Consider the following 10,910-nt stretch of genomic DNA (forward strand, 5'->3'; position numbering starts at 1 on the left):
CACACACACACACACGTAAGTAAAAGTAAAATAAATATTCTATTTTCAGATTTTGTTTGATACTTATTCTAAAGTGGAAATATTTTACTTTTAAAATTGTGAGTTTATGCCATATAAAACAAATTTTTGAGTAAACCTACTCCCTTCCATATTTTTCTGTGACACACATAACTCTATTTTTCTTTTATTAATATTTTAGCACACAAAATAAATCATAGATATTTTTATTTTATGTGTTTGGGTGTTTGCTTGCATGTATGACTGCACCACATTCATGCCTGGTACCCACAGAGGCCAGAAGAGGGTGATGGACTCCCTGGGACTAGAGTTAGAAATGACTGTGAGCTGCCAAGTAGTTTCTTGGAATTGAACTGGGATCCTCTGGCTCTAGGGCCTTTAATCACAAAAATGCATACTCTTAAAATGGACTAATGGGCTTAAGAGTCACATACATTTACTTCATTATTTTAGCTTGGCCTTGTAGTGAGTTTTCAGCCCCATTGATTCTGGCTGGTATATAAGGAGATCCTCCATTGTCTGGATGGTTTAACGGCATAATTCACTGGTGAGTACCTCTAATCTTTCCTTCATTGGCTATAGGGATCATGCCAAGTATTAATGCTGCATTTTGTTTTGTTGCTGTGGGTTCAAAACCAGTTCTATACTTCCCACTACTGAAGGCAGATTTTGGTAGACTTTGAAAAACTTGTTTTACTTGAGGTTCTACATGCTTCATGGCCTGTAAAACATGGCAACCTGCAAATCCTGCTGCATCAGTGGTCAATCCAACAGCCACCACTGTACTGGCCATGCCTTTATTCCATAGCCCTGCACAGCATACTCATTCCAACCTGAGCCCACTGCCCCCACATGCCAGTTGATTACATACATTTTTATTTAAACCAAAAATAAGAGGAGTTTTTAACCAGAAAAAAATATTTATTTCTGTTCCTTTCATATATCATATTGTCCAGGAAAGAGTCTTGCATGTGTATGTGAAATAGCATAGTACTATACACATGGTTTAAAGGCTAAGCACCACTGGAGGAGCTAACCAACCATTGGATTTCTTGCAGAATGATTATCTCAGAATCATACTTCCTGATTTACTTTAATTTCTGAAAATCAGAAATGTCATTACCAGAAAGTAAGAAAGTTGTAAAAAAAAAAAATCATTTTATTTAATATTATGGTTTTAGAAATGAGGTATATTTTACGAAATTAAAAAAACAAACAAACTGGAGCTGGGGAGATGGTTCAGCAGTGAAGAGCACTGGCTGCTTCTCTAGAGACCCCCAATTTTGACTTCCAGCATCCACATGATGGCTCAGAACCATGTGCAACTCCAGTTGCAGTGGATCTGTCGCCCTCTTCTGGCCTCTGTGAGCATTGCATGCATGTGGTACACAGGCATACCCGTGCAAATAAAAATAGATAAACCATTTTATAATTTTAAAATAAATAAATACATAAACTAGGGAGAAAATATCACTTAGGATCTTTGACACATCTGACTGTATCAACAGCAAAAAATACCATTATGAATTTGTCTGGTTTTTTTTGGGGGGGGGTTGTTTTGTTTTTTGTTTTTGTTTTTGTTTTTTTTTTTAGTTTTTTTCGAGACAGGGTTTCTCCATGTAGTTTTGGTTCCTGTCCTGGATCGTGCTCTGTAGACCAGGCTGGCCTCGAACTCACAGAGATCCGCCTGCCTCTGCCTCCCGAGTGCTGGGATTAAAGGCGTGTGCCACCACCACTGCGCCAAGCTTTAATATGCTTCCTAGGTTTCTACTTGATGCTTCTTTTATGGCTGTTTTTCATTCTTTCCACATTGCTCATAGGATTGCTTCTGCTTTTAAAATTTTATTAACATTACCAAATCCAGTATCCACTGATTTATAAGAGGAGCTTACACCTCATATCCCAGTCAGCAAGCATTTAGGTAAAATGTACATGCAAATGCTTTGCTCAGATCTATATGTATATATCCTGTGGACACTAGGGTACTTAATATGATATATTTACATATTTTAATAACAACCAGATAAAACTACCCAAAAGAATCACTTAATCTCACCAAAGGTAAAATCATGCAATATTTATTTACCTACACCATATGTAAGCATTATTCTGCAGCAGTACTGTCCAGTAAAAATAAGATAGAAGTCACACATGTTAATTTTCAATTTCTACTAGCCACATTAAAAATAAAAATCATTCAGCAAAGTTACTTTTTGCTATATTATACTATATTGTACATTTAAGATATTTAAAATAGCCTGTGCATAAATATAAAGATTATCAATATTTTGCATCTTTCATATTAAGCTGTGACACTCGGGTACATTTTACACTTGTACATTGCAATTCATAAACAACATTTTCATCAGAAATAATCTTATTTGTATTTAAATTTCACAATATTTATGTTTTTTTATACTGAAGGTCTTTTATATATAATTAAAAGTTACCAATAACTTAATGAAGAATCCATTTAAGGTTGTTTTGATATAATATTTTGAGCACTCCAGGCATTTAATCTAGTGATTGGTATAGCCTAACAATTAAAAATAAGATTTCTAGGTCCAGAAAGGCCTAGGCTCAAGACCCAAACCACTTATTATGTGGCTTAATGTGCCTTAAAATAATCTCCTTGCTTCTAAAATGAATCCAATGGTATAATTGATGGAAAAGCCTTAGATCTGTGCCTGACACATACCAGAGCTCAAAGATGTTACCTTAAAAACTGAAGAGCTGTTTAAGTGAATTGACCTGCAGAGAGATTGTAGCTGAGTTTGAGAGGAAACTGGAGTCTGGCATGGCTCCCAGACCACCCATCACAGCTGGAATGTGTGATGTGCTATGTGGGGGATTTTTTTTCAACCCCCATGTGGGCCTCAGAGGAGAGAAATGTGGAAGTTCTCTCTTACTGGGAAATGAGGCGAACCATGGGAAGAAAGAAAGGGCGATCATTTAAGGGAGGTCAGTTCAGTTGCTGCTCTAGATAAAGGCAACATACTGTGTGGGGGCTGATGTGTGGTGCTGGGCCCATGCAGAAGTATTGATTTGTTCTTTCCAGGAAGAAATACACATTATTTATTTTTAATAGGCTTTCTGGTTCTGGAAGGTAACTCCTGTGACTTTGAAATAACTCACTTGTGTGGTTTGGGTACTGGCCACTTTGGCAGAATGGTGTTCTGTTTTGATTAAGTAGGCACACAGGGGAGTTCTGTTCTTAGGACCATGATTAATGGAGGAAATTTTCTTAGTCCTTCTCTCACTATTCCAGCAGTCTCCCTAGAGATTATTATGACTAATAACTTGTTTTGTGGTGCTGTTGTCTCCCATCAGGTAAAATGTGGCTTTCTACACAATGGTTTGAAGTTTCCAGTCCAGAATCACTCTAGGTGGTACTTATTTACCAGCTTTCCAGACATTTCTGCAGCACTGTATGATTTTGTCCTCATGACAATTACCCACTGAGGTAACATACTAACCTACTTCTTAGCTAAGAACATAGGTGGACTGAATGAGAATGGCCCCCATAGGTGCATATATTTGAATAGTTGGTCCCTAGTTGGTGAACTGTTTTGGGAAGGATAAGAAGGTGTGGCCTTCCTGGAGGGAGTATATCACTGGCGGAGGGCTCTGAGGTTTCAAAAGCCCACATCATTCTCAGTCTCTCTCCCTCTGGATCCAACTTTCAGATAAGATGTGAGCTCTCAGCTACTGCTCTAGCACCTTAATTGCCTGCCAGCTGCCATGCTTCCTGCCATGATGACCATGGATTCACCCTCTGAAACTATAAGCAAGCCCTCAGTTAAATGCTTTCTTTCATAAGAGTTACCTTGGTCATCGTATCTCTTCACAGCAATAGAACACTAGCAAAGCAAAGCAAACAAACAAACAAACAAACAAGGGATAGGTGTAAAGTGGGTAAAGAGCATAACCAGCCATCGCAAAGAGGGGGAGCTGCACAAGCAACTGGAATCTAACTAATTGATTAATTCGTTTAGTAAATGCATAGCAGATGGTACTTTTTCCAGTAAAAAAAAAAAACTAAGAAAAAATAGATTTATTGAAACATTAAAAATTTAAATCAGATTCTTAAGAACATTTCCTCAAGATATACTGTCACACATGCCACTTTTTGGAGTAGGGATTCCAAAAGTTGTACTAAAATAAATATAACTCGCTTCTATATTTATGAATTTATTCATTGTTTCTGCAAACATATATTAATATCTCTTAAATGCAAGACATACGAGAGAAATGGAAAGTGGAAGAAAAAAAATGTTCCCTTAACAAGTTTCCCATATACGAGAGGAAAATTGGAGAGTCACAGACAAGAGAGAATATAGACGTGCCATTGAGTTTTCAGATGTGGGAGCATCAGGCAATCCAGGAGGAGCTTCACAAAGGTGCCCAGGAACCTTAAGAAAGTTTGATTGCATCGATAGAGAGCATGCCCAGGCCCATCAGGGATAAGAACTAACATTAAAAGACCAACACACATCTGGGGGCGGGAGACACGGCTTAGGGTGAAGGGTGTTTGCTGCTTTTACAGAGGACCTAGGTTTGGTTCTCAGCACCAGGAAATCGGACACACTTTTCTTGTCTCCATGGATTTTTTTCACGCATGTGGCAAACATAAAATAATTCAAGCAAACACAAATACAGATGGATAGATAGACAGACACATAGATGGACAGATAGATACATCTATCTTGAAAGCACACACAGCCAAAACCTGAGAGCAGTGGAATTTCTCACCAAGTCTAAGTGGCCACATTTGCACCTACTTCAATTTTTTTCTTTTCATGTTTTGTTAATTTTTGTGCAAGTTAAGGTAAGTACTCTAGCTTGCTAAGTCTTGGGACTAAGCTCTGTCCCCTGTACTGAGGTTCACTTTAGAATAGTTGAAGAAAAGGGTTCCCTGAAGATCATGACCTAAATTATCTCATTGTGTTGAATTCTCCTCCTTAGTTTAAGCATTTCGCCAATTCAAGGCAGCATCAGGAGAAATTCTGGATAGTATACAGTGGTGTAGCTCTTGCCAGTAAGGACAGGCAGGAAAGAAAGCTGCTTGTAATTATATATGGATGTTATTTTTAGTATAAATTAGTTCAAGTGAAGCTCACAGATTAGGCTGGGCTGGGCTTCACCACTTCTGGTCCCAGAGAGAACTGGCCTACATTAGAAAGTTCCTTTGAAAAATATCTGAGCATATGCAGGCATTGCACTCAGGTATACAAACCCACACTCACACACAGGTACACATAATTAATAATGAAATCAAATATTTTAAAAGAAAACAAATAATAAATCAATAAGGTCATCCTTTATTTTTTAAAAAAAAAAAACAGCTGAGGATTCCAGGTAAGCATGTTTTGTGCCATCCTGGATTTGAATAGCTTTGTTTGGTGAACCCAAAAGGGAGTGGTTGTGTGATTTTGAGCTTAGAGATTCCCTACGCTGCATGAGTCCTGTGGAGCTGTTCCTCTGGCTGGCATCACGACATGACCTTTACTATCACGGCCTCTGCTCAAATGATAAACCCAAAGATGTGGTGTAAACTCTTCCCAGCAGGGTTTGTGTCAGGAGGATTAAGATGCCACCTGGCTTGTGCCCTCATGGAATTACTGATCTCAGTGGCCCAGAATGGCCTCTGAAATTATTTTTAAGCCAAGTAGTTGAGAATTAGTCATCGCCTAGAATTTAAGATGTGTGTTTCTTGGCTTCATAACAGAAAAGTTTGCTCAAGGCTCATGCAGTATATTTCCCCTCAGGCACAATGTGTAATACAACTGTGACACTTTGTAACTGTTGTTTGTATTGTCATGTAGAAACACAGACCATCTTGGGCTGCTCATTTTGGCCTCCAAAAGGAAATTGCTTCAGAGATTGACACAAGAAGGTGTGGTCTGACCTTATCTGAATACTCCCTTACACATCAGGACCTATCCTGGGTTTTCTCCCTGGATGAGTAAGAAAGATACATGAGGGCTGGAGAGATGGCTCAGTGGTTGAGAGCACTGGCTGCTCTTCCAGAGGACCCGGGTTCAATTCCTAGCACCCACATGGCAGTTTACAACTGTCTGTAACTCCAGTTCCAGGGGATCTGACACCTTCATACCAATGCACATAAAATAAAATTATTCTGCTTATGAGTGTTCTACCCACATTTAAAAAAAAAAAAAAGAAGAAAGAAAGATACATGATTCTCTCCAGCTTAGGAAAAAAATACCCAAAAGACCAAGACTTTTTAGTTGATGGTCCTCACTGATTTTTTTCTGGCCTTTTGGCTCCTATGGACTCCAGTACTTCCTACATGATCATGTCTTGGCCAAGAGCTGAGTCCTCCTGAAGACTCACTGTTGTTGTCTTCCTGGGTGTTTAGTCTCCCCGACTCATTGTCCCTAAAGTACCTCAATTCTCTCTATAAAGAAAGAACTCTCCAGCATAGGGAACAGCTCAAGTGCCAGGGACAGATCCTGATCTCGCTGCTAGGAATTCCACAAACAGACCAAGCTACCCAACTGTCATGGGGAGGAGCTCAGTCCTGCCTCATCTTGATGTGCCATGCTGTTTTCACACCCATGGGAGGTCTGCCCCTTTCTGACTAGAGACAGAGGAGGAGTGGATAGGGGGATAGATGGGAGATGGATGGAGGGACCAGAAGGACAGGAGGGAGGGGAAACTGTGGTCGATATGTAAAATAAATGAAAAAAATTAACTAAAAATAAAAAAAGGAGCTCTCCAGGCTCCTAAAGGTTTTATCTTCACTGTGGGCCTGCTTAACTCACAGTACCTTAATTAAAGAAAAACTCTATGGTCATCTTTTCCAACCTTCTCTTCTCCTTGTATTTATATCTGATACTTCTATGAACACTTGCCTTAATTCTGTAGATGTGTATGTGTGTCCTTTATTACCAACCCCTATCTTCTGTGTTGATGATACCAATACTATGTCTGTATGCAAAGGCCACATCATCCAACAGCTTCATTCTTGAGTATTTAAACAAAAGAATGAAAGCAGGTACCCATAATGACCTATGTCACTCATGTCCATTGTGGTACTATTTAGAACAGCCCAAAGGTGTAATCAAGCCAAATGTCCAACAAAATATGCTCCCATACAATGGAACGTAAGTTTGACATTACAAGATATGGCATTCTGATACATGTTACAATATGGATGAAACTTAAAGACCTTATGCTAACTAAAATAAGCCAAACACAAAAGGACAAAAAAGTAGTATGATTCTATTTAGGTAAAATATTTAGAATAGGCAAATTCAGAGAAGTAAAAAGCAGAACAGAAGTTAAGGCAAGGAGAAAAGCTATTTAGTGTGTAGAGGGTTTAAGATGGGAAAGTTTGGGGTCTAGATAATGGTGATTGACAGTCCGCATTGTGGATGCAGTGAATGCCACTGAATTTTACATTTACAAACCATTAAAGTGATAGCCATTGTGATGCATGTTTGATGAAATCTCCATTGCCAGAGCCACATGAGTCACTGTGGATAGGCTTCTTGCTTTCAGTGCCTTCTGCTCACTTTGTCTCCAGTATATCTGTGCACAGCGATGGCCCCTAGAAGTGCTCAGATATGAAAACAGATGAACGTATCTAAGGAGAGGACCAACTACCCGTTAAAGAGTTTCTCAGGTTATGCATAGTCTATGCAGTTGTGCTGTGGCCCTGCAGAGGGGCAGGCATACTTACCAGGTGTCTTAGTTTCTTTTCCTGTTGCCATGATAAAATAAGCTGATCAAAAGCAACATAAGGGAGAAAGGGTTGACTTTAGCTCACAATTCCGGGTTATAGTCTATCATAGCAGGGAAGTTAGGGTGTCAGGTCTTGAAGAAGCAGAGAGAGAGAGAGAGAGAGAGAGAGAGAGAGAGAGAGAGAGAGAGAGAGAGAGAGAGAGAGAGAGAGAGAGACTGACTAGATGCATGCTTCCACTCAGTTTTGTTTTGTTTTTTTAATCTCTTAAGACAGGATTTCTCTGTGTAGCTCTGGCTGTCCTGGAACTTGGTTTGTAGACCAGGCAGGCCTCGAACTCACAGAGATCTGTAACTGAAGGTTTCCTGTGTCCACCTGGCTCCTGCAGCCACTCGGACCCAAGTAAACACATGGAGACTTATATTACTTATAAACTGTATTGCTGTGGCAGGCTTCTTGCTATATCTTAAATTAACCCGTTTCCATTAGTCTATAAGTTGCCATGTGGCTTGTGGCTTTACATCTTGCATCTCATGGCGCCAGCTGGCAGCATCTCCTGACTCAGCCTTCCACTTCCCAGAATTCTCCTCTCTGCTTATCCTGCCTATACTATACTTCCTGACTGGCTACTGGCCAATCAGTGTTTTATTTATCAATCAATCAGAGCAATACATTCACAGCAAACAGAAAGACATCCCCAGCAGAGATCCACCTGCCTCTGCCTCTGAGTGCTGGGATTAAAGGTGTGTACCATCATGCCCTGCTCTCATTTCTTTTTTTATACAGCCCAGGATGGACCAAAACCCAGAAAATGGTACCACCCTGTAGAGAGCTGCGTGCAGCCGTGCCTCAAAGATGGCACTGGCTTCCACCTTCCACCCTCCCGATGGTGAGTGCTCTCTGTGATAAACAACTCCTTAATTGGCTAAGGCTGAGGATTTGGCTTGCTTCTGCGCACCTGGACCTATCCGCAGTACCCACGTGGCAGATTGGGGTTGGCTGCCCAGAAGCTATTTAGGTTGTGGGTTGGCTTTCCCCGGGGTCAGAAGTCAGAAGATTGTTTCAAGGTTCCTGAATAAACTGCTTGGAGAAGAACCTGGTGTTGCATCTTCCTTGCTGGTCAAAGCGGATGCAACACCACCCACTTTTAGGTTGGTTCTTCCCACATCAATTAATGTAAACCAATCCCCCACAGACATACCCACAGGCCAACCTCAGCTTGATAATCTCTTGTTGAAACTCCTTTCCCATGAGATTCTAGATTGTATTAAGTGGACAATTAAAACTACCCACCCACCCCCTCCCAGGGAAGGAGTTAAGGTCTGTGTTTCTGAGAATAGCAGAGAGGAGGAACAACAAACTGAAAAGTTACAATTCTCACTTGACAAAGTGGGACCACTAGCTCGTGCCTTTGCAACACTCCAATTCCTCGCGCTTCTTTCTAGGAGCAGCACAGCTATAATAATCGCTGTCACTTCTCCAAGAGTACAGTGTCTGGTATTTGTCCAGGAGACAAGCAGATTTTTCAGAATCAAACACTTGATTCAGACAGAGATCATGGTTCACAGCTAGCCAGGGTGAATGTTTGGTGTTTTTATTCTTCTTTCTTTAACTTCTCTCTAGTGTGTTAGAAAATCCTGAGGGTGGGGAGATGTGATTTTTCTTAACTAAAATTGTCTCCAGTAAATCTTCATTATATTCTGCAAACTTCCAAGTTTAAAAGCACAATGAACACATTATAAAAATGACCTTCAATAATGATTTATGATATAATCTATAACCTTATGTTTAGTGAGCTTAAAATCATTTCCCACTGAAATAAATAATAGTACCAGGCAGTGGTCAACACTTGATCCTAAACATAGACAATAAAAGTACCTAAATAACAGTAGCAGCCTACTTTGGCTTGCTTGTGTGTGATGTGGAGCTAGGACCAAAATCTTCTGACTCTTATAATCCAGAACTCCTTTCCCAGACAATTTTGTGAACAGATTCCATGTGGGGATAAAGATCAGATTTCTTGGCCAGGCTCAAAGTGACAACTCAGCTGTATGAGAACGTCTGACAAGTGAGAGATAAAGTGCTCAGAACAAGATGTTCAGAACTAAGAGTTCATTTGGGACCTGTTTTAGTTACTGTTCAATTGCTGTGAAGAGGCACCATGACCAAGGTAACTTATAAAAGAAAGCATTTAATTGGAGGCTTGCTTACAGTTTCAGAGAGTGAATCCATTATCATCATGGCAGGAAGCATGGCAGCAGACAGGCAGGCATGGTACTGGAACAGTAGCTAAGAGCTTACCATTTGTCTGAAAGTTAGAGGCAGAGACACTGGACTTGGTATGGACTTTTGAAACCTCAAACCACACCCCCAGTGATATACTTCCTCTAATGAGGCCATGCCTCATAATCCTTCCCAAAATAGTTCCAACTAGGGACCCATTACTCAAATATATGTGCCTACAAGAGCCATTCCCATTCAAATAACCAGAGTCTTTTTATAGGCTGTATGTCTTCCCACCAGCATGGGCTCAGCTACAAGCTGTGCTGGGATGTCACCTTAGCTGAAGGTTTATTGTGGAGGTACAAATTAGACAAAACAGGTGGCCCTAGGACCAAAGGAGGTGTCTTTGCCATCAGTACCAGTTGTTGAAACCAAAATAACCAAAATGTCCAAAATAATATAAATGTCTTGGATCTGGAAAGACATCCACATGGAATGGGGTACAAGTATGTGACTAGAAACCAGTGCCAGATGCTGGCAAGATTCTGAATCATAGTGAGTAAGGTATATAGTAAGGCTCAATTAGTGGCTCAGAACAGTTACCTCCAGCACTGTGGAGAGAGAAATGCATGATCTGGGAAGGCTATAAAAATAAGGGTCTGGTTTGGGAGACACAATGACAATTTCAGTATAGGAACTAGCCACAAGGTTGAGACTTTAGGTATCTTTTGGGAATGCTTCTTGCTATAGCAGAGAAACAACTAACAATGGTTAAACCCCAGAGATAAGCAGACTTATGTTGTTATTTGGCCTTGCTCTTTGCTCTTTTGGGGGCCAACCACCCAGCTCCCAAGTAAATATATGGAGGCTTATTATTACTTATAAATGCCCAACCTTAGCTTGGCTTGTTTCTTGGCAGCTTTTTTTAACTTTAAATTATCTCACCTACCTTTTGCCTCTGGGC

General features: G+C 40.3%; 1 pseudogene; it reads right to left on the reverse strand.

The window, feature by feature from the left end:
* Nucleotides 1-454: 454 nt before the first annotated feature.
* LOC114695814 lies at nt 455-811 on the reverse strand (annotated as a pseudogene).
* Nucleotides 812-10,910: the final 10,099 nt, after the last annotated feature.

Source organism: Peromyscus leucopus, chromosome X (genome assembly GCF_004664715.2).
Source record: "Peromyscus leucopus breed LL Stock chromosome X, UCI_PerLeu_2.1, whole genome shotgun sequence".
Taxonomy (NCBI): domain Eukaryota; kingdom Metazoa; phylum Chordata; class Mammalia; order Rodentia; family Cricetidae; genus Peromyscus; species Peromyscus leucopus.